Source organism: Somniosus microcephalus, chromosome 2 (assembly GCF_052327205.1).
Source record: "Somniosus microcephalus isolate GS21.2 chromosome 2, FLI_Smic_1.0, whole genome shotgun sequence".
NCBI lineage: Eukaryota > Metazoa > Chordata > Chondrichthyes > Squaliformes > Somniosidae > Somniosus > Somniosus microcephalus.
Genome location: NC_140988.1, coordinates 19,687,341 through 19,712,551, shown reverse-complemented (window position 1 = coordinate 19,712,551; position 25,211 = coordinate 19,687,341).

Genomic DNA, 25,211 nt, shown 5'->3' with positions numbered 1-25,211 from the left:
TGTGGAAAGGTTATCGCTAGTCACTCTCATGCATCTTCTCGTGACTAGCTTCAGACTGGCATTAAAATAGGACTGAAGGCACAGTGCCTGCCTATCAACTCGCTTGCTGGAAGTCCATTACAGGGGAAGATCAGAAAGGGGAGAAAACTGGGGAAGAAATAGAGATTAACACAAAAAATCCATACCGTATAGGAAGAATTGAAATGATAAAATAGCTATTTCTTCCTTTGAAAGTCAGTCAACACAGATGAGTGCTTACCAACAACTGCACACTGTAACAAGAGATCCAAAGCCCATTTTACTTTCATTAGCCTTTGATTTGAGCTTTCTTAAAATAATAAACATATAGAGTACGATAGAAAAATACTGCAGATGCTGGAAATCCGAAATAACAACAGAAAATGCTGGAAAAACTCAGCAGGCCAGGCAACATCCGTGGAGAGAAATTAGAGTCGACGTTTCGGTTAGACCCGAAACGTCGACTCTAATTTCTCTCCACGGATGTTGCCTGGCCTGCTGAGTTTTTCCAGCATTTTCTGTTGTTAAACATATTGGCCTAGAAATTCAGTGGGTTGCGCCAGCCGCTAACGCCATAAAAGGGCTATATTTCCGGCGCTAGACACTTAGCGCCTGAACGCAGTCCGATCTGCGCCGACGCCTAAATTCAGTTGACATTTAGCGCCGGCGCAAAGTGTTTGCGCCCGCTCAGGTGCGCGCGCAGCTTATGACGTCATATCGTCGCGCAACGCTGTTTGTGCGCCCCAAACCGGAAATTCAGTGGCGCCCGCCCAATGTGGGCGTGGCGCTGCTAAGAACTGTGAGGTGGAATGCAAAAGAGGCCCTGTGGGCCTCGGGGAGTGCAAATTAAAGGGCACTTACACTGACCTATAAAGCCCAGCCATTTTGCTGCAATGACTTTACTGCTTTGGATTTCTGGACAGAGACCAAGGGACAGAGGTTACAGATTTGGGACAACATAGGAGAGGTATTTTTGGCTTCTGGCCAGTGCTTTGACATTTGATTCATTGTGATTTATCTGTTCTCAACTTTATTATGGGGGCTGTATGGGGGGCCAACCCTCAGTTGCAGCATTATGTGCGAAGGGCTCGCAGACGCTGTGAGAGAGGGCCAGCCATGCCTAGACGCAGAGGGGCCATCAGGCGTTGGCAACGTAGGCCTTACCCACTCAGGCAATACCGGCAGCAGGTGTCCTATCTCACCATGACTGCGGCGCATTGTGTGAAGAGGCTGCGCTTCAGAAGGGAGGTGGTTGCAGAGATCTGCCAGCTGCTTCACACATATCTGCGTCCACAGCTGATGTGCAGGACGTCTCTCTCGGTGGAAGTGAAGGTCACGGTGGCTCTGAACTTTTATGCAAGCGGCTCCTTCCAAGCCGCTGCTGCGGACATAGCGAACATCTCCCAGTTCGCCGCGCATCGCTGCATCCGGCAGGTCACCGATGCACTTTACGCGAGGAGACACCAATTCATCTCCTTCCCCATGACCCGACAGAGGCAGGAGCAGCGTGCAGTCGGATTTGGCAGGATCGCGGGCTTCCCCATGGTGCAGGGCACCATTGACTGCACGCATGTGGCTATGCGGGCACCTATCCACAATGCCGAGGATTACCGCAACCGGAAGGGCTACCATTCCCTAAATGTACAGCTGGTGTGTGACCACAGGCAGCGCATCCTAGCTGTCAATGCCCGCTTCCCAGGAAGCAGCCACGATGCATTTATCCTGCGCCAGACTACTGTGGCTGACATGTTCGAGGCACAGCCTCCACCAAGGGGATGGCTTATCGGGGACAAGGGCTACCCTTTGTGTACATGGCTCATGACCCCGCTCCGCGCGCCCAGGACCCCAGCGGAGGAGGCATACAACGAAAGCCATCAAGCCACAAGGAACATCATCGAGCAAACGATAGGCGTCCTCAAGCAACGGTTCCGCTGCCTGGATCGTTCCGGAGGATCTCTTCAGTATTCGTCGGATAGAGTCTCCCAGTTCGTCGTCGTGTGCTGCATGCTGCACAACCTGGCTATCCGCAGGACTCAGGCACTGCCACCTGGCATTGCACCACCACCTCAGGAGGACGAGCAGGAGGAGGAGGAGGAGGAGGAGGACCAGCCCAGGAGGGAGTGACAAGGGCCATCCGCCGGGGGCTTATTGATCGACACTTCTAGGCCCCCTGTCAGGGAATGGCCTGTGGCAATGAACACACCTGAGGCAGCCGCTCCGCAAACCCTCAGCCGGTTAATGCAACAATCACTTCAAACATGACACCTGGACATGCTGAATAAATCAAAAGCTTTATTTCACAAACTCAGGGCCCTTCCCACATGAAACAGAAAAACAGACAAGACCCCCAAAAAACAGTCAAAAACATCTGTCACTCCCAAAACCTGGGGAGGACTAACAAAACTTGCCCATCCAAAAGGCCTTCAACAGCGGCCTTACAAAAATAAGCCCCCCCCCCACAACAGAGACACCCCCATGAAAACAAAAAATGCCTTGATCCTCGGCCTTAACAAAATAATGCCCCCCACAACACAAGCCCCCCAATATAAAAGAAACCACTCTCACCACACTCTAATGGGTGTGCCGAGAGGGCGAGTCCTTAGACAGGCTTCTCCGGCCCCTGGCCGACCTGCTGCTCTGCCTCAACCTGGGCCCTGCGGGTGTGGCGAGGCTGGGGGATGGCTCATGAGGGCCACAAAGCGTGTCGGCAGATGCCCTTGGGGGTCGGCCTAGACGAGGCCTGGCCCGGGAGGGGCCGGCTGCTGACTGCTGCAGCTGTGGCTGGGCAGCATCAGTCTTAGCAGCAGCTCGTCGCACCTTGGCTGGGGGAGTGGCAGTGTCGGCAGCACCATTGGGGGCAAGCTGGCTGATGGCAGGTGCGCGCTGCTCGCCAGAGACACTGGCACTCGGCCGGGCTGGCAGTGTAGCAAGCGCAGCAATCTGGGGGAGGCCAGACTGCTGTGCTGCAGCAGGGCGGCGGGTGCCATGGTGATGCCTCCGTGCCACAGCGAGTGTGGCAGAAGTGAGTGCCCGAACTGCCCTGGTATGTGCCCGCATCAGCTCTGCCAGTGTGTGGACGGCACCACTCATCTCGCGAGTCGCGTCCTGCGCTGCCGCCAGTTGCTGCACACCCGCGTCCTGCGCTGCCGCGAGTTGCTGCACACCCCTGTCGTGCACTGCGGCCAGTTGCTGGACACCCCTGTCGTGCGCTGCCGTGAGTTGTTCGAACCCCCTGGCCTGTGATTCCCCGAAAGCCACCACACTCTGAGCCAGGGACTCAATGGCGTGAGGCATCTGTTCGACCACCCCCATGAACTCTTGGTGGCGCCGCTCAGACGCCGCCGACATCTCATCGAGGACGCGCACCTCCTGGGCGAGGACCGTGTCCGGACTGGAGGGCGGACTCTCCCTCCGGGGAGAAGGCCGCCGAGCTGGCCGACCCTTCCCGCGTGCGTCGACCCCACTTGGGCCAGGTTCTGCCCTCCCCTCCAACACCTCCCCCCTCTGGGCAGAAGGCCGGCGTGCTGCCGGAGCCTTCCCGCGTGCGTCCACCCTACTGGGACCAGCTTCGGCCCTCCCCTCCAACACCTCCCCCTGGCTCTCCTGCAGGCCAGACGTCTCCCCTCCATTGCCATCCCCTGGCGCGGAGGAGGGTTCCCCCGATGTGCCGCCTTCCTCCTGGTCCTCGACGTCCTCCTCCTCCAAGGGCCTGGCTCTCTGCGCTTCAGGGACCACCTCCTCCTCACCAGCTGAAAGCAGGAAGGCACAAGAGTAGCTTTAGAGTGAGGACAGGCCGTCAGCGAGGGAGGCCTGAGTGGTGCATTATGCGCATTTGTCGGTCAGTGGGAAAGGATGTAGATCTGAAGCGCGAGGGCAACGAGAGAGGTGCAACCGGTCATGTCCTTACCAGTGGGTACCAGTACAGGGTCCGCCTCGCCGATCGCAACAGGGCCAGTCACCCGGCCACGCATGAGTCGTGCCACGCTCTCCTCCAGATCAGTGAGCGCCTGGTACTCGGGACGGCCTCCACCAGTGACAGCCTGGCTCCTTACATTGCTCGCCAGCTTGGCCTGCAAGAGAAAGGACGGCCTCTAAGTACAGTGTGGTGCCCTGTCGCTGTGTGCACTGCCTCCCATGGTGGAATAGCTTGGCCAGTGTGGTGCCCTGTTGCTGGGTGCACTGCCTCCCATGGTCGAATAGCTTGGCCAGTGTGTTAAGTGCAGAAAGTGCTATTGATGAACATGCAAGTGCCATTGCTGCGGGAGGAGGGCTGCCCATTAGGCCTTTGAGGTCCCTTTGCCCATAATGTGAGGTGCACATGCAAGGATGAGGGGGACACTGGAAAGGGTACTCACCTTCACCATCCGAGTGAGGTCGTTGAACTTCTTGCGGCATTGGTCCGCACTCCTGGGGACATCACAGGTGGATGACACCCTGCGGGCGATTTTGCCCCAGGCTTTCCTGTACTGGCTCCTGGGAGCCTTCCTGCCACTGTCCGGGCACAGGATCTCTCTTCTCTTCTCCACACCATGAATGAGCACACTCAGAGCATGCTCTGAGAAGCGCTGCGCTCGCTCACGGGCCCTCTCCATTGCTCCAGGCGCTATTTTGGCACACCAGTAGTGCTGAGGCCTAGCTGCAGGGCTCCAGTATGCAGGGCGTGGCAGCAGTCAAAGTTGACCCTTCCCCCTTTAAGAGCTGGTCGGCGTCAGGGTGTCTGCTGTCAATCAAAACATGACCGCACCTGCGCTGCGCCCGGCTTCGGCGTTATTAGGCCGCATCGCCGGCTTAGCGCCGGAACACAGCATTTCAACGCCAGTTTCAGCGCTCGGCCAAACTTAGGGCCAACTCTACTGAATTTCGGCGATGTGGCCTACACTTTCCGGCGGGCGCTAACTTTAGCGAGCGCCCGACTTTAGCACCCCAAAAGTGTCCAGACTGAATTTCTAGGCCCTTGGCCTAGAAATTCGGTTGTTTGCGCCAGCGGTTAGCGCCTAAAGAGACCGAGAATTGGGGCGTAACCCAATGTTGGGGCGGGCGCAATGAAGATAGCGACAACTCCCATATTGACTATACATTTAACGCCTGCGCTAAGTGTTTGCGCGCGCCCGCGAGCGCAAGCAGATCATGACATCATTTCATTGTGCAACACCTTTTCGGGGTGCCTGAGCGGATATTGGGTGGCGCCCGGAGCCTTTACGCCTAGCGCTATTAGTGACAGTTCGAAGGAGCGTTAGCAGGCCCTTCTCGGAGTCGGGGGGCGCTATTTAAAGGGGACAGCTCTAGTATAGAAGCTTCAGCCACTTGGCCTGTTCATTGCGATCGTTGGTGGAGAGAGTTGGTGAGCTACTGTGGAGCAGAGTTTTTGGAATTTAGCATTAGAGTACTTGGGACCCTCAAACCTGTCCGGAGCAGTTGGAGCACTAGACCTAACAGCCTTTTGACCAACTGGCATCGGAATGGGAGATGCTTTGGAGGGCCACGGCCTCATGGCCGAACACTATGAAGGGGCAGAGAGACGGCGGGAGAGAGGGCCGGGATTGGCCAGAAGGAGGAGGGGCAATGGAGGTCGGCCAATCTGAGGGCATGCTGCGAGGGTCTTTAGGCAGCAGGTGTCATACCTTGACATGTCGGAGGAGCAGTGTGCGCGAAGGCTCCGATTCGGGATGGACGTTGTTACTGAGCTGTGCCACCTGCTTGCTGAGGATCTGCAGCCGCGTCTACGGTGCATGACCTCTCTGTCGGTGGCCGCTAAACTGACTGTTGGCCTCAATTTTTATGGCAACGGATCCTTTCAGTGAGCCATTGGGGACATCGCGAATATCTCTCAGGTTGCAGTCCACTGCTGCATCTGGCAAGTTACAGCTGCCCTTTATAGGCGAAGGCGTCAATTCATCACCTTCCCTCTGACCCTGGAGAAGCAGGCGGAGGAGGAGGAGGAGCATGCGGACGAGGAGGAGGAGGAGGAAGATGGAAGGGCTCCTGAAAGTGGAAGGGCCATCCGTCACAGGCTCATGAGGACTCGTATCGAGGCCCCTCTGGCGGAATGATGAGTGTCTTAACTGCTGCGCACTTTGGATGTTTCAAAGCCTCTGAAGGCCAGCATCACTGTAATTAGTCACGTACACCATAGCACATTTAAACTTCTCTTTATTGTCACAAAAGTCATTACAGCAAAACAACATCATGTCAACAGAAACCATAACTAACAAAATAACAGTTAACTCTTCGGCAAAGCCGCCAAACTGAACAAACTATTTCCAACAATTCCAACAGGTGAGGGTCTCCTTGATTTTGGACAAAGAAATGTCTCAGCACCTCCCTCTACTGCTGGCCCCTTGATGGAGAACGACTTCTCTTTCGCGCTCGGCCCCTTCCCTCCCTGCTGCTCCTATGTAATTGAACCCCAGTGGCGGGGTGAAGGCTGAGGGACGCCTGCTGACTGTCTGGAAGTGCAGAAGCCCCTGAGGGACGGCCTGGCCGACCTCTGGGCTTGGAGGGTGCGGACGCAGGATGCTTGATCTGAGCATGGCTGGAAGCAGTGTGCACTGCAGGTGGTGGCAGCTGCACTGCAGACGTGCCAGCGCTGGCATGTGGAATGGTCACCTGCCGAGAGAGGACACCTGCACCATGGTCGGGCGACACACTGGCTCTCTGAGGGGACCAGCTCGGCTCATCCGCCACAATCGCATGCTCCACTGATTCCTGGCCTTGTATGGGACTGGAAGGGCCCGGGGTGATCCTAGCTGATGCAGATAGGGTGGCTGCAGTGAGAGTTCGCGTTGCCTCAATCTGGGTGTGGACGAGGCCGGCAAGTGACTGCGTGGCAGCAGTGAGGACCTGTGAGCCAGGTGCCAGTGCTTCGGAGAAGCCCTTGACAGTTCTTTCCATTGCTTCGGACAAGGCCGGTGCTGACCGCTCCACTGCCTCGGACAAGCCCTGCACAGAACTTCCAGGGATTGTCCGAAGCCCTGAACAGTCCTTTCCATAGCGGCCTCGAAGCCCTGGACAGTCCTCTCCATTGATGGCCCAAAGCCCTCGACAGACCTCTCCATTGTTGCCCCGAAGCCCTGGAGAGTCCTGTCCATTGTTGCCCCGAAGCCCTGGAGAGTCCTGTCCATTGTTGCCCCGAAGCCCTGGAGTGTCCTGTCCATTGTTGCCCCGAAGCCCTGGAGAGTCCTCTCCATTGCTGGCCCGAAGCCCTGGAGAGTCCTCTCCATTGTTGCCCGAAGTCCAACACACTCTTTGCCAGTGTATCTATTGACTGAGGCATCCTCCCCACTGTAGCCATCAGCTCAGTGTGCCTGAGCCGGGCCTGGGTGCTCATTTCAGCCAGGCGACGCACCTCCTCTGCACTCTGTGCAGCAGTCATCACTACCTGCCTTTCCCTCCGGGGAGACGGTGGCCGAACTTGCCTACCCTCCTTGCGTTGCTGCATGCCGCTTGGTCCGGCAACTGCCTGATCCTCAGAGCCCCCTCCCCTCCCCTCCAGGGAACTACTATCCCCAGTCTGTACATGTCTATGCTCTCCTGAGATTGGAACGGATGGTCCGGCTTCCTCCTGATCCTCGCCTCTGGAGGCACTGGCACTGGCAGCTTCAGGGCGTGGAGCCCCAGTTGGTGATGCATCATCTGAAAGCAGGGAGGTGGAAGAGTGGCTTTAGCAAAAGGACAGGTTGGCACATTGCGGCACACTGAGGAAGCATGCTGGCGGGGGGACCAAGTGGAAGGAGACAGCTGCAAAAGGTGAGAGTCTTACCCTCGCTGTCAAGAATGGGGTCGGCAGCTGCAGTAGTAACAGGACCAGACAGACGTCCTCCAAGAATCTGGTGCACTCTCTCCTCGAGATCCGTGAGAGTGACCACTTGTGGAGGTCCGCCATCGGTTCGACACTGCTCCTTTCGCATCGTCGCCAGCTTGGACTGCAGGGGAAAGAAGGGGAAGTTCTGTAACATGATGCCTTGAGAGATCATCTGATGCCCCCCATGGTGCAAGAGCCCTTACATGATGCCTTGAGAGATCATCTGATGCCCCCCATGGTGCAAGAGCCCTTACATGATGCCTTGAGAGATCATCTCATGCCCCCCATGGTGCAAGAGCCCTTACATGATGCCTTGAGAGAGCATCTCATGCCCCCCATGGTGCAAGAGCCCTTACATGATGCCTTGAGAGATCATCTGATGCCTCCCATGGTGCAAGAGCCCTTACATGATGCCTTGAGAGATCATCTCATGCCCCCCATGGTGCAAGAGCCCTTACATGATGCCTTGAGAGATCATCTCATGCCCCCCATGGTGCAAGGGCCCTTACATGTGGCCTTGAGTGAAATGTCCATGTGTGTGCCCAGAAAGGACCATGGGTGCTTGCTGACAGATGGCCATTGGGGCATCATGACAACAGGGTCCTCGAAGTTAGGTGCAGATGGAGGGAATCAGAAGTTTGCATAACCAACACTCACCCTAATGACCCGAGTGAGGTCGTTGAATTTCTTCCTGCACTGAACAGGGGTCCTGGTCGCCATGCTGTTGGAGTTGACCCTCTGACTGACCCACCCCTTTAAGAGCCGGCCGGCGCCTGGATGTCTCGTGGTCTCCGGTAATTGAGATCACCTGCGCTGCGCCCGTCCGCACCGATATTGGGTAGCGCCTGAACTTTTGCGCCTTAGGAGCCCCGTGCAACGTCTGAGTTAGCGCCTCAATCCCCTTTGGGGGCAATGCAACCCAATATCTCGCCAGGCAGCGATAAGTTTCGTCTGGCTATAAACTTTGCGCAGCGCCAGTTCTAACGCCTCAAGCGGGGCTATACCCAATTTCTAGGCCATAGAGTATTAAGTGAGGCTCGTATTAGAGAAAAGAATGGCATTAACCAGACATGTAGTGAAATTAATTTGCTACACATAAGTAGAGAGCTGCTTATGTCGAGTGTAAGCTGATTACACTGAGCGATTGCCAAGGAACCTCAAACTAATCTTTGATAAAGTAATTGAATAGGTATCTCAGTGGTGGTCGATTACAATGTTCTGGGAAATTGGTCTGACTCAAAATCTGGGAGGCATGAAACCACAAATTACCACCACCATTTCATACTTGGGACTTTTCCCTGCATGTTCTCATCAGACATAAAAGCCATTCTGATGCCCGTAAACTCCAAAAAAGGATGATCTTGTGATGGCCATGTACAGCCTTGTTTCTCTGCACAGCTGTGCCTATAGATCCAAGAACACCACAGCCAGTACAAGTTCAATCCAGCAGCATGTAAATACTTGTATTCCCTTGAGTACAGAAGTTTGTTTGGGGTGGGGGGGTGGCTGGGACCTGATTGAGGTGTTTGAAACGGTAAAAGGATTTGATAGGATATGATGTAAGAAAACTACTAGGCACTTGGTCTGAGTATAAAACAAAGCTTTAATCAACTGTTTTTCAACATGGAGATCTAGTTGTGTCCTTCACTAGTTCCTGTTAAAGAATGTCCTGAGCAAGCTGGGCCCATGCCCAAGTATTTATACTCTCCCTGGACAGCGCCACCAGCAGGCCGCCCAGTATTATTTCATAAGTCATTTCCACATGAATGACAAGATTCGTGTCAGGGTAGATACGGAAAAACTATTTCCTTTGGCGGGACATTCACGAACAAGGGAGCAGAATCTTTAAATTAGAGCTTGGCCATTCAGAACCAAATCAGGAAGCACTTTTTCCACACAAAGGGCAGTAGCAATCTGGGACTCTCTCCCCCAAAAGGCTGTGGGTGCTGGGACAATCGTAGCTTTCAAGAACCGAGATCGATGGATAGGAAGGGTATCAAGGGATGTGGAACAAAGGCGGGTAAATGGATTAGAGGCGCAAATCAGTCTTGATCTTACTGAATGGCGGAGCAAGTCTGGGGGGTTGAATGGCCTACTCCTGTTCATAATGTTCTTATGTTCCTAACACTATTAACTGATAGAGGCAAGGGGTGAAATCAGGCTGAGAACCTGAGCTCCTTCAATCAGATCCCCCCCTCAAACTTCTGTACTTAAGGGAATACAAGTATTTACATGCTGCTGGATTGAACTTGTACTGGCTGTGGTGTTCTTGGATCTATAGGCACAGCTGTTCAGAGAAACAAGGCTGTACATAGCCATCACAAGATATTCCTTTGGAGTTTACAGGCATCAGAACGACTTTTATGTCTGATGAGAACATGCAGGGAAAAGTGTCAAGTATGAAATGTCGTGTCCAGGTGCATGCTATCACTCTGCTTTTTCTCAATCTGATAATTAAGGGAAGCTGGGAACCAGCTGTAGCACGTGGAGCTTTAACCCACTGACCACACGGTGCCAAGATGCAGGTTCACACCCATGATTACCCACATGGGAGGCTGTAGATCTCAACCATGCTCTGTTGTGGGCAAAAGGAGATGCAGAACAAATGCCCCCCACCCCACAGAGGGAGGGTGGGGGAACTCGAAGAGCCATCCCTGGCTACTTATTGCAACTCTACGGACTCTATTTTCCTCCTTCTGCCAATTTTAGCAAAACGAGTAAACAAGAATACAAATTAGGGAGCACTACTTATAGTCGTGTCTACTTTGTTGCTAAAATTAGTGAATGTAAGCAACTACATCCTACCCAATGTTCTGAATATACCCCTCTTAATCTTAGGAATATACCCCTCTCAGTCTTCTGAATATATGCCTCTTAATCTTAATATACCCCTCTCAGTCTTCTGAATATATGCCTCTTAATCTTAATATACCCCTCTCAGTCTTCTGAATATATGCCTCTTAATCTTATGAATATACCCCTCTCAGTCTTCTGAAGATACCCCTCTTAATCTTATGAATATACCCCTCTCAGTCTTCTGAATATACCCCTCTCAGTCCTTTGAATATACCCCTCGTTATCTTATGAATGTACGCCTCTCGGTCTTCTGAATTTACCCCTCTCAGTCTTCTGAATATACCCCTCTCAATGCTCTGAATATACCCCTCTCAATGCTCTGAATATACCCCTCTCAATGCTCCGAATATACCCCTCTCAATGCTCTGAATATACCCCTCTCAATGACCTGAATATACCCCTCTCAATGCTCTGAATATACCCCTCAATGCTCCGAATATACCCCTCTCAATGCCCTGAATATACCCCTCAATGCTCTGAATATACCCCTCTCAATGCCCTGAATATACCCCTCTCAATGCTCTGAATATACCCCTCTCAATGCTCCGAATATACCCTTCTCAATGTTCCGAATATACTCCTCTCAATGCTCTGAATATACCCCTCTCAATGCCCTGAATATACCCCTCTCAATGCTCTGAATATAACCCTCTCAATGCTCCGAATATACTCCTCTCAATGCTCTGAATATACCCCTCTCAATGCTCCGAATATACCCCTCTCAATGCCCTGAATATACCCCTCTCAATGCTCTGAATATACCCCTCTCAATGCTCCGAATATACCCCTCTCAATGCTCCGAATATACCCCTCTCAATGCTCTGAATATACCCCTCAATGCTCTGAATATACCCCTCTCAATGCTCTGAATATACCCCTCTCAGTCTTCTGAAGATACCCCTCTTAATCTTATGAATATACCCCTCTCAGTCTTCTGAATATACCCCTCTCAGTCCTTTGAATATACCCCTCGTTATCTTATGAATGTACGCCTCTCGGTCTTCTGAATTTACCCCTCTCAGTCTTCTGAATATACCCCTCTCAATGCTCTGAATATACCCCTCTCAATGCTCTGAATATACCCCTCTCAATGCTCCGAATATACCCCTCTCAATGCTCTGAATATACCCCTCTCAATGCCCTGAATATACCCCTCTCAATGCTCTGAATATACCCCTCTCAATGCTCCGAATATACCCCTCTCAATGCCCTGAATATACCCCTCAATGCTCTGAATATACCCCTCTCAATGCCCTGAATATACCCCTCTCAATGCTCTGAATATACCCCTCTCAATGCTCCGAATATACCCTTTTCAATGTTCCGAATATACTCCTCTCAATGCTCTGAATATACCCCTCTCAATGCCCTGAATATACCCCTCTCAATGCTCTGAATATAACCCTCTCAATGCTCCGAATATACTCCTCTCAATGCTCTGAATATACCCCTCTCAATGCTCTGAATATACCCCTCTCAATGCTCCAAATATACCCCTCTCAATGCCCTGAATATACCTCTCAATGCTCTGAATATACCCCTCTCAATGCTCCGAATATACCCCTCTCAATGCTCCGAATATACCCCTCTCAATGCTCTGAATATACCCCTCAATGCTCTGAATATACCCCTCTCAATGCTCTGCATATACCCCTCTCAATGCTCTGAACATACCCCTCTCAATGCTCCGAATATACTCCTCTCAATGCTCTGAATATACCCCTCTCAATGCTCCGAATATACCCCTCTCAATGCTCCGAATATACCCCTCTCAATGCTCCGAATATACCCCTCTCAAGGCTCCGAATATACCCCTCTCAAGGCTCCGAATATACTCCTCTCAATGCTCCGAATATACCCCTCAATGCTCTGAATATACCCCTCTCAATGCTCCGAATATACTCCTCGCAATGCTCTGAATATACCCCTCTCAATGCTCTGAATATACCCCTCTCAATGCTCCGAATATACCCCTCTCAATGCCCTGAATATACCCCTCTCAATGCTCCAAATATACCCCTCTCAATGCTCCAAATATACCCCTCTCAATGCTCCGAATATACCCCTCTCAATGCTCTGAATATACCCCTCAATGCTCTGAATATACCCCTCTCAATGCTCTGAATAGACCCCTCTCAATGCTCCGAATATACCCCTCTCAATGCTCTGAATATACCCCTCTCAATGCTCCGAATATACCCCTCTCAATGCTCCGAATATACCCCTCTCAAGGCTCCGAATATACTCCTCTCAATGCTCCGAATATACCCCTCAATGCTCTGAATATACCCCTCTCAATGCTCTGAATATACCCCTCTCAATGCTCTGAATATACCCCTCTCAATGCTCTGAATATACCCCTCTCAATGCTCTGAATATACCCCTCTCAATGCTCTGAATATACCCCTCTCAATGCTCTGAATATACCCCTCTCAATGCTCTGAATATACCCCTCTCAATGCTCTGAATATACCCCTCTCAATGCTCTGAATATACCCCTCTCAATGCTCCGAATATACCCCTCTCAATGCTCTGAATATACCCCTCTCAATGCTCCGAATATACCCCTCTCAGTGCCCTGAATATACCCCTCTCAATGCTCTGAATATCCCCCTCTCAATGCTCCGAATATACCCCTCTCAATGCTCCGAATATACCCCTCTCAATGCTCCAAATATACCCCTCAATGCTCTGAATATACCCCTCTCAATGCTCTGAATATACCCCTCTCAATGCTCTGAATATACCCCTCTCAATGTTCTGAATATACCCCTCTCAATGCCCTGAATATACCCCTCTCAATGCTCTGAATATACCCCTCTCAATGCTCCGAATATACCCCTTTCAATGCTCCGAATATACCCCTCTCAACGCTCTGAATATACCCCTCTCAATGCTCTGAATATACCCCTCTCAATGCTCCGAATATACCCCTCTCAACGCTCTGAATATACCCCTCTCAATGCTCCGAATATACCCCTCTCAACGCTCTGAATATACCCCTCTCAATGCTCTGAATATACCCCTCTCAATGCCCTGAATATACCCCTCTCAATGCCCTGAATATACCCCTCTCAATGCTCCGAATATACCCCTCTCAATGCTCCAAATATACCCCTCTCAATGCTCCGAATATACCCCTCTCAACGCTCCGAATATACCCCTCTCAATGCTCCGAATATACCCCTCTCTATGCACTGAATATACCCCTCCCAATGCTCTGAATATACCCCTCTCAATGCTCTGAATATACCCCTCTCAATGCCCTGAATATACCCCTCTCAATGCTCGAATATACCCCTCTCAATGCTCCGAATATACCCCTCTCAATGCTCTGAATATACCCCTCTCAATGCTCTGAATATGCCCCTCTCAATGCTCTGAATATACCCCTCTCAACGCTCCGAATATACCCCTCTCAATGCTCCGAATATACCTTTCTCAATGCTCTGAACAGGACCATCTCACTCCCAAAGTTAGTTATTCTTGCATTCACGTTTGTTAGTTGTGCCACTGGGCCTGCTGTCCCAGCATTCTTTGCGAGTTGGAGCCTTCGCATGTTTCAGATGTCCGCTAAGGTGAGGGGTGTTACCCTCTGTGCTCAGGTATCTGTCGGGGGGCCACAAAGCCTTTCTTCTGCAGCCTGGCCTGTCTGCACCACCCCTCCCCCCCCCCCCGACTCTCTGTAGATCATTTTCTTCTAAGCACTTTCTTCACATTGTAATTTTCATTTCTTCATTATGCGACAAGTAAGGTAGTCAACCCTCTAGAATTGTCGTGTGGTCTTCAGGAATTGAAGATTAATCGCCAGGCTGGAAGCAACCTGGGAGAAACATCAGAGGGGCATTATTTTTCATTTTCTTTGAACACTTTCATTTATTAGTTAAATAAAAATATTGGATATGGGATAATGGGCTCTGATAGAAACAGAAAACAAATGTAAGTCAGAATGTTGGCTGCAAGACACTCTTCAAACATCTTACAATCATGAGGCATTCTATCCAATACCTTGTCAGAAAACTCATTACATTTGTTCCATTTCTCCAAGAAACTAAATGACAGATAGGTCTGGGACTCAAACTCATGATACTCTGAGAGTCAAGTGCCCTGTGACTAGAGATAGGGACTTCCCAGTTTGGTGTATGGCATAACATCATCTTACAGCAACGAAGAAGGCCATTTGGCCCATCGTGCCTGTGCCTGCTCTAGTCCAACTCCCCCGGTTCTTTCCCCATAGCTCTGCAGATTTTTCCTTGTTCGAGTATACAGCCAATTCCCTTTTGAAAGTTGCTATTGGATGTGTTTCCACCACCCTTTCAGGCCGTGCATTCCAGATCATAACTCGCGATGTAAAAAAAATTCTCCTCATCGCCCCTCTCCCTCTTTTGCCAATTATCTTAAATTGTGTGAGATGTTAAACGGAAGCCCCTTCTGCCCTCTCAGTTGGATGTAATAGATCCCACGGCACTATTCAAAGAGCAAGGGAGTTCTCCCCCGTGTCCTACCCAATATTTATCCCTCAACCAATAACACTAAACAGATTATCTTGTCATTATGTCATTGCTGTTTGTGGGAGCTTGCTGTGCGCAAATTGGCTGCATCACAACAGTGACTACGCTTCAACAGTACTTCATTGGCTGTAAAGCACTTTGCGACGTCCTGAGATTATGAAAGGCACTATATAAATGCAAGTCTTTCTTAAAGAAAGCGCGAAGTGTTGGCAGATTTTCATAGCAGGATAGATTGTAAAGGTTGAGTCTACTGTTTCAGCCCACAAAGCAACGGCAAGTCTCACTGGGCTAGACATGTTGAAGGAGGAGGAGACCGAACAGGGGAGGATGACCAGGGACATCCAAGACCATAGGAGGACCATCAGGACCCGGTATTACTCTAACTAGGGGCAACTGACCTACCTCAACCTCTCCACAGCAATGTGTGAGGGGGTTACCTCACCAAGGAAGCCACAGATGAATTGTGCCACCTCTGGAACCAATTCCTAATTCAAGGAGCAAGATCAGTACGAAGCTGTCAGTAGCAGCAACAGTGGCAGGTTTTTTTTTGCCACAGGCTCCTTTCCAAACTCTGCAAGGACCAGTGAACTTGCGGTTCACCATTGCATTGACCGGGTCACCGGTGCTCTGTTTGGACACGCTGATGAATGCCTTCAATAAAGTGACGGTGTGCAGCATAGGGATTTTTTGAAAGATGTGGCACCCGCCAGAGTAAAGAGTACCATTCACGGCACATATGTGACCAGTCAACATAGAAACATAGAAGATAGGAGCAGGAGTAGGCCATTCGGCCCCTCGAGCTTGTTCCGCCATTTAATGAGATCATGGCTGATCATCCAAAGAGTTGGTGTAGGGGGGAGGGTTTTACTTTCCTGGATCACTGGGCCTGCTTCTGGGAAAGGTGGGACTTGTACAAGTCGGACGGGTTGCACCTGAACCAGAGCGGGACAAATATCTTTGCGGGGAGGTTTGCTAGCACTGTTGGGGGGGGTTTAAACTAACTTGGCAGGGGGATGGGATACAGAGGGGAGCTGAAATAGGGGGTGATGTGCTGCCAATTATAGAGAAAAAAACAAGTCAGCTTGGTAGACAGGGCAAACATATAAGGGCAAGGCTGGATGGCATCTATTTTAATGCAAGGAGTCTTGCAAATAAGGTGGATGAACTGAAGGTGTTGATAAACACATGGGAGTATGATATTGTTGCTATCACGGAGACATGGTTGAGGGAGGGGCAAGACTGGCAACTCAATATTCCGGGGTACAGAATCTTCAGGCGAGACAGAGAGGGAGGTATAAGAGGAGGGGGTGTCGCAATATTAATTAAGGAGTCAATTGCTGCAGTAAGGAGGGATGATATATTAGCAGGTTCCTCTAATGAGACCATATGGGTGGAGCTTAAAAACAAAAAGGGGGCAAGCACTTTGCTGGGAGTGTACTATAGGCCTCCAAACAGTCAGGGGGAGATAGAGGAACAGATATGTAGGCAAATCTCAGAGAAATGTGCAAATAATAGGGTAATAATAATGGGGGATTTCAACTTCCCCAATATTAACTGGGATAGTCAGAGTGTGAAAGGCTCAGAGGGTGTAGAATTCTTAAAGTGCATCCAGGAGAGCTTTTTGAGCCAGCATGTAGAAAGTCCTACAAGAGAGGGGGCGGTACTGGACCTAATTCTAGGGAATGTGGCCGGCCAAGTGGAAAAAGTGCTAGTAGGTGAGCACTTTGGTGACAGTGACCATAATATGGTGAGATTTAAGGTGGTCATGGAAAAGGACAGGGATGGGCCGGAAATAAAGGTTCTAAATTGGGGGAAGGCCAATTTTAATAGGATAAGGCAGGATCTGGCCAAAATGGACTGGGATCAGCTACTTGTAGGAAAATCCGCATCGGAGCAATGGGAGGCTTTCAGAAGGGAGATTGAGATCATACAATGGCAACATGTTCCCGTAAAGGTCAAGGGTGGTTCCAAAAACCACAGGGAACCTTGGATGTCGGGGGATATACGAGAATGGATTAGGAAAAAAAGGAGGGCTTTTGGCAGATACAAAAGGCTAAAGACGGAGGAAGCCCTAGAGGAGTACAAAAAGTGCAGGGGGATACTTAAAAAAGAAATTAGGAGATCAAGGAGGGGCCATGGAATAACACTGGCGAGCAAAATAAAGGAAAATCCTAAGATGTTTTATAAGTATATTAAGGGTAAGAGGATAACTAGGGAAAAAATAGGGCCCATTAGGGACAAAAGTGGCAACCTGTGTGTGGAGCCGGAAGATGTAGGAGGGGTTCTAAATGAATTTTTTGCATCTGTTTTCACTATGGAGAAGGACGATGTAGACATAGAAATAGGGCGGGGGGACTGTGATATGCTCGAACATATTAACATCGAGAGGGAGGAGGTATTGGCGGTTTTAGCTGGCCTAAAAATAGATAAATCCCCAGGCCCGGATGAAATGTATCCCAGGCTGCTGTGTGAGGCAAAGGAAGAGATTGCGGGGGCTCTAACACATATATTCAGGACCTCTCTGGCCACAGGGGATGTGCCAGAGGACTGGAGAACCGCTAATGTAGTACCATTATTCAAGAAGGGAAGTAGGGAAAAACCGGGGAACTACAGGCCAGTGAGCCTAACATCAGTGGTAGGAAAATTATTGGAAAAAATTCTGAGGGACAAAATTTGTCTCCACTTGGAGAGGCAAGGATTAATCAGGGATAGTCAACATGGCTTTGTCAAGGGAAGATCATGTCTGACTAATTTGATTGAATTTTTTGAGGGGGTGACTAGGTGTGTGGATGAGGGTAACGCAGTGGATGTGGTATACATGGATTTCAGTAAGGCCTTCGATAAAGTCCCGCACAGGAGACTGGTCAAGAAGGTAAGAGCCCATGGAATCCAGGGTGCCTTGGCACATTGGATACAAAACTGGCTTAGTGGCAGAAGGCAGAGGGTGATGGTCGAAGGTTGTTTTTGTGACTGGAAGCCTGTGGCCAGTGGGGTACCACAGGGATCGGTGCTGGGTCCCTTGCTGTTTGTGGTCTACATTAATGACTTGGATATGAATGTAAAAGGTATGATCAGTAAGTTCGCGGATGATACAAAAATTGGTAGGGTGGTAAATAGCGAGGAGGGTAGCCTCAGTCTGCAGGACGATATAGATGGGTTGGTCAGATGGGCGGAACAGTGGCAAATGGAATTTAACCCGGAAAAGTGCGAGGTGATGCACTTTGGGGGGACTAACAAGGCAAGGGAATACACAATGAATGGTAAGACCCTAGGCAAGACGGAGGGTCAGAGGGATCTGGGTGTGCAAGTACACAGATCCCTGAAGGCGGCGGAACAGGTGGATAAGGTGGTAAAAAAGGCATATGGGATACTTGCCTTCATTAGCCGAGGCATTGAATATAAGAGCAAGGAGGTTATGATGGAGCTGTATAAAACACTGGTTAGGCCACAGCTGGAATACTGTGTGCAGTTCTGGTCGCCACACTACAGGAAGGATGTGATCGCGTTGGAGAGGGTGCAGAGGAGGTTCACCAGGATGTTACCAGGGCTGGAGCGCTTCAGCTATGAAGAGAGACTGGGCAGATTGGGTTTGTTTTCCTTGGAGCAGAGGAGGCTGAGGGGGGACATGATTGAGGTGTACAAAATTATGAGGGGCATAGATAGGATGGATGCTGAGGAGCTTTTTCCCTTAGTAGAGGGGTCAATAACTAGGGGGCATAGATTCAAGATAAAGGGCGGGAGGTTTAGAGGGGATTTGAGAAAGAACTTTTTCACCCAGAGGGTGGTTGGAGTCTGGAACTCACTGCCTGAAAGGATTGTGGAGGCAGGAACCCTCACAACATTTAAGAAGCATTTGGATGAGCACTTGAAACGCCATAGCATACAAGGCTACGGACCAAATGCTGGAATATGGGATTAGATTAGACAGGGCTTGATGGCCGGCGCGGACACGATGGGCCGAAGGGCCTCTATCCGTGCTGTATAACTCTATGACTCTAAATTCAGTACCCTGTCCCTGCTTTCTCCCCATATTTAGTCTTAAGAAATATATCCAACTCCTTCTTGAATATATTTAATGAATTGGCCTCAACTGCCTTCTGTGGTACAGAATTCCACAGGTTCACCACTCTCTGGGTGAAGAAATTCCTCCTCATCTCAGTTCTAAATGGCTTACCCCTTATCCTTAGACTGTGACCCCTGGTTCTGGACTCACCGGCCATCGGGAACATCCTTCCTACATCCAGTCTGTCTAGTCCTGTTAGAATTTTATAAGTATCAATGAGATCCCCTCTCATTCTTCTAAATTCTAGCAAATATAAACCTAATCGACCCAATCTCTCCTCATACGTCATTCCTGCCATCCCAGGTATCAGTCTGGTGAATTTTCGCTGCACTCCCTCCATGGCAAGAGCATCCTTCCTCAGATAAGGTGACCAAAACTGCACACAATACTCAAGGTGTGGTCTCACCAAGGCCCTGTACAACTGCAGCAAGACATCCTTGCTCCTGTACTCGAATCCTCTCGCTATGAAGGCCAACATCTGCGTCACATCCGACGGTGTCCGTCAACAGGAAGGGACACCATCCAAATGGTCTTGGAATACCCCCAAAGAATTAAGCATGGGAGCGCGCAAGCTGGGAGTGTCCACAGCACCCACATCTTCAGATAATCTTGGCTTCCTCAGTTTTTCCAAAGTGAAGGCTAGTTGGACGCACAGTCGAGATGCAGGAACCACGTCAAGCAGACAGTGGTGTTGTTTGGACCACAAAATGCTCCACAAAATGCTCCAGAGAGAGTTTGCAGGAAGCTAATGATTTGCTTCTATTTTTTTTTTAATTACCTGTCGCACTACAGGACAGCATTGGAATTAAGACAACTCGAATATAAGGCTAGAGTGTTTTTTGATGAGGAATTAGGAGCATTTTTCTGCTGTGAAATTGTGGCCAGTAGGAATTGGACTGAGCTTGTCCCAAACCCATTTCACACAGGGCCTATTAGCAGGCAGATGGAAGAGGTGAAAGGTCAGAGGTGAAAGCACGGTGTGTCGCATCTCCACCTGCTCTTGCTTTATTCACAATTATCGGTTCATTCCAAAGTACTTACTTTGAAAGATCTACGAAATGCTGTGCAGTTTTTAAATCTTGCCTTTATTACAAGCAAGATTTATATATGAATAGTACATTATAGGTTGCAACCATGCGCAATGACTAGAAAGCGTGCCCGCCTGTCTATATAATTAGGAGAGAAAAAAACAAGTCGCTCTCAAAAGCCGTAAATAACCTTTGTATATGAGACAAATTAATGACCACAAAGACAGTAATATACCCCCAGTGACACATATTAAAAATAAAACGTAAATGACTTCACAGATGGTGAGTACAACGACAGCAACAATGATCTGATCCACTGCACAAAAAGATACCAGTATCTCTCGCACAAATAAATATTGTGAATCATCCACCATTTATGCTGGAGAATGTTTCACATATATATGTACTAGCTGGAGTGCCCGGCGGTGCCAAGGGTTTTTTGAGGGCATGTTGTTATGAAAAAAGTAGAAATAATTTTTATCTATATATATCAATGAGTCTGTCCGTCTGTCCATCTGTCTGTCAGTGTGGGGGAAGGAGAGAGAGAGAGTGGGAAGGAGAGAGAGAGAGGGGGAAGGAGAGAGAGAGAGGGGGGGGAAGGAGAGAGAGAGAGAGGGGGAAGGAGAGAGAGAGAGAGGGGGGAAGGAGAGAGAGAGAGAGAGAGAGAGAGAGAGAGAGAGGGGGGAAGGAGAGAGAGAGAGAGAAAGAGAGAGAGAGAGGGAAAGAGAGAGGGGGAAGGAGAGAGAGAGAGAGAAGGAGAGAGAGGGAAGGAGAGAGAGAGAGGGAAGGAGAGAGGGAAGGAGAGAGAGAGAGAGGGAAGGAGAGAGAGAGAGAGGGAAGGAGAGAGAGAGAGAAAAAAAGAGAGAGAGAGGGGGAAGGAGAGAGAGAGGGGGAAGGAGAGAGAGAGAGGGGGAAGGAAAGAGAGAGAGAGAGGGAAGGAGAGAGAGAGAGAGAGGGAAGGAGAGAGAGAGGGAAGGAGAGAGAGAGAGGGAAGGAGAGAGAGAGAGAGAAAAAAGAGAGAGAGGGGGAAGGAGGGAGAGAGAGAGAGAGAGGGGGAAGGAGAGAGAGAGAGAGGGGGAAGGAAAGAGAGAGAGAGAGGGAAGGAGAGCGAGAGAGAGAGGGAAGGAGAGAGAGAGAGGGAAGGAGAGAGAGAGAGAAAAAAGAGAGAGAGAGGGGGGAAGGAGGGAGAGAGAGAGAGGGAGGGAAGGAGAGAGAGAGAGAGAGAGAGGGAAGGAGAGAGAGAGAGAGGGGGAAGGAGAGAGAGAGAGAGGGAAGGAGAGAGAGAGTGGGAAGGAGAGAGAGAGAGAGAAGGAGAGAGGGAAGGGGAGGGAGAGAGAGAGAGGGAAGGGGAGGGAGAGAGAGAGAGGGAAGGGGAGGGAGAGAGAGAGAGGGAAGGAGAGAGAGAGCGAGAGAGAGGGAAGGAGAGAGAGAGAGGGGGGGAGGAGAGAGAGAGAGAGAGAGGGAAGGAGAGAGAAAGAGAGAGGGGGAAGGAGAGAGAGAGGGGGGGAAGGAGAGAGAGAGGGGGGAAGGAGAGAGAGAGAGAGAGAGAGAGAGGGAAGGAGAGAGAGAGAGAGAGATGGGGAAGGAGAGAGAGAGAGGGGGGAAGGAGAGAGAGAGAGAGAGGGGGGGAAGGAGAGAGAGAGAGGGGGGAAGGAGAGGGAGAGAGAGGGGGGAAGGAGAGAGAGAGGGAAGGAGAGAGAGAGAGAGAGGGGGAAGGAGAGAGAGAGAGGGGGGAAGGAGAGAGAGAGAGAGAGGGGGAAGGAGAGAGAAAGAGAGAGGGGGAAGGAGAGAGAGAGAGAGGGGGGAAGGAGAGAGAGAGGGGGGGAAGGAGAGAGAGGGGGAAGGAGAGAGAGAGAGAGGGAAGGAGCGAGAGAGAGAGAGATGGGGGAAGGAGAGAGAGAGAGGGGGGGGAAGGAGAGAGAGAGAGAGGGGGGAAGGAGAGAGAGAGAGGGGGGAAGGAGAGAGAGAGAGAGAGGGGGGAAGGAGAGAGAGAGAGAGAGAGAGAGGGGGAAGGAGAGGGAGAGAGAGGGGGGAAGGAGAGAGAGAGGGAAGGAGAGAGAGAGAGAGAGGGGGAAGGAGAGAGAGAGAGGGGGGGAAGGAGAGAGAGAGCCGCCGCTCCTCCGGTCGATGTGTTGCGGGCCGACCCCTGATGAGCGCCTGATCTGCTGATCCGGAGCCCTCGCCGCTGCTCCCCTGCTCGCTGTCTCTCGGGCCGCGTGGTTCTCTGTTTTCCCGCGCGGCCGGCCAGAGAGAAGAAAAACAAAAGAGATGAAGAGAGACGTGACTGAGTGAACGATCTAATTTAAAGTAGCCTCTCCCCCGCTAAAAGGTGAGAGTCGGAGGGAGATTTTGCCGGTGAAGAAGGGCGGCCACCATTTAATTTCCCACCCGGGGCGGCCGGGCTCTCGGGCTGCGACTTACCTCAGCTGAGCTCCCGCTTCGGGAGAGAGAGAGAGAGACAGAGGGGGGGAAGGAGAGAGAGAGAGAGAGGGGGGGGGAAGGAGAGAGAGAGAGAGGGGGGAAGGAGAGAGAGAGAGAGGGGGGGGAAGGACTTAGAGGGAGGCCGCGGTGACCATGCGCGGCCTAGCGCTTCAGGCCCGGCCGGGCTCTCGGGTCGCAACTCACCTCAGCTGAGCTCCCGCTTCGGGAGAGAGAGAGAGAGAGAGGGGGGGAAGGAGAGAGAGAGAGAGAGAGGGGGAAGGAGAGATAGAGAGAGAGAAATTCCTGAATCAATACTAACGAATCAACAATTTCCTCACCTCCATTACCATTTTTTTAGCTTCAGGCCCGGCCGGTCTTTAATGGCCGCCACTCACCTCAGCTCAGCTCCCGCTCGGCAGTTTGAAGGATTAGGCCCCACCCACAAACGCCATGAAACGCCCCCCCAATTGGTCAACCATCACGTCACTCAATGCTAATGAGCGGTAGGATTGGTCAACCGCTAATGAGCGGATTTTGTACGTTTTTTGTATACTGTCCGAACAATTTTTGTCTGACCAAAAAGTAAATATGCCTATGAGACTCCCCTAATCATAAGCTTTCTTTTGATGTAACATATGTGTAGTTGCACTCTATAACTTTTGAGTGATGCCCCGGACAGACAGACAGACAGACAGACACCACGATCCTTTTATACACATAATATATTTTAAAATAATATATATTGGGCATTCACGCAAAAGATCAAAGCGGGTAAACTTAACCTAGCCCGCCTAACGGGAAACTGATGGGATCAGATCAGCCGCCGGTTTTATACTTCAATGGCAAGTAAAATCGGGCGGGTGTGACTGGGGAGGGTGTGACTCGGGAGGGTGTGACTCGGGGGGGTGTGACTCGGACAGGTGTGACTGGGGGGGGTGTGACTCGGGGGGTGTGACTGGGGCGGGTGTGACTGGGGCGGGTGTGACGGGGCGGGTGTGACGGGGCGGGTGTGACACGGGCGGGTGTGACAGGGGCGGGTGTGACAGGGGTGCGTGTGATTCAGGCGGGTGTGACTCGGGGGATGTGACTCGGGCGGGTGTGACTCGGGGGTTGTGACTCGGGCGGGTGTGACTCGGGGGGTGTGACTCGGGCGGGTGCGACTCGGGGGTTGTGACTGGGGCAGGCGTGACTGGGGCGGGTGTGACTGGGGAGGGTGTGGCTCGGGGGGTGTGACTCGGGGGGGGTGACTGGGGCAGGTGTGACTGGGGCGGGTGTTACTGGGGCGGGTGTTACTGGGGCGGGTGTGACTGGGGCGGGTGTGACTGGGGCGAATGTGACGGGCGGGTGTGACTGGGGCGGGTGTGACTGGGGAGAATGTGACGGGCGGGTGTGACTGGGGCGGGTGTGACTGGGGCGGGTGTGACTCGGGGGGGTGTGACTGGGGCGGGTGTGACTGGGGCGGGTGTGATGGGGCGGGTTTGACTGCGGCGGGTGTGACGGGCGGATGTGACTGGGGCGGGTGAGACGGGGTGGGTGTGACTGGGGCGGGTGTGACTGGGGCGGGTGTGACTCGGGCGGGTGTGACTGGGGCGGCTGTGACTGGGGCGGGTGTGACAGGACGGGTGTGACTGGGGCGGGTGTGACTCGGGGTGTGACGGGGCGGGTGTGACTGGGGCGGGGGTGACTCGGGGGTTGTGACTGGGGCGGGTGTGACTGGGGCGGGTGTGACTGGGGCGGGTGACTGGGGCGGGTGTGACTGGGGGTGTGTGACTGGGGCGGGTGTGACTGGGGCAGGTATGACTGGGGCGGGTGTCACTGGGGCAGGTGTGACTGGGGCGGGTGTGACTGGGGCGGGTGTGACTGGGGCGGGTGTGACTGGGGGTGTGTGACTGGGGCGGGTGTGACTGGGGCGGGTATGACTGGGGCGGGTGTGACTGGGGTGGGTGTGACTGGGGGTGTGTGACTGGGGCGGGTGTGACTGGGGCGGGTGTGACTGGGGCGGGTGCGACTGGGGCGGGTGCGACTGGGGCGGGTGTGACTGGGGCGGTTGTGACTGGGGCGGGTGTGACTGGGGCGGATGTGACTCGGGCGGCTGTGACAGGGGGTGTGACTCGGGCGGGTGTGACAGGGGCGGGTGTGACTGGGGCGAGTGTGACTGGGGCGGGTGTGACTGGGGTGGGTGTTACTGGGGCGGGTGTGACTGGGGGGGGTCTGACTCGGCGGGGTGTGACTGGGGTGTGTGACTGGGGCGGGTGTCTGGGGTGGGTGTGACTCGGGGGGTTCTGACTCGGGGGGGTGACTGGGGGGTGTGACTGGGGCGGGTGTGACTCGGGGGTGTGTGACTCGGGGGTGTGTGACTCGGGGGGGTGTGACTGGGGCGGGTGTGACTGGGGCGGGTGTGATGGGGCGGGTTTGACTGCGGCGGGTGTGACAGGGGCGGATGTGACTGGGGCGGGTGAGACGGGGTGGGTGTGACTGGGGCGGGTGTGACTGGGGCGGGTGTGACTCGGGCG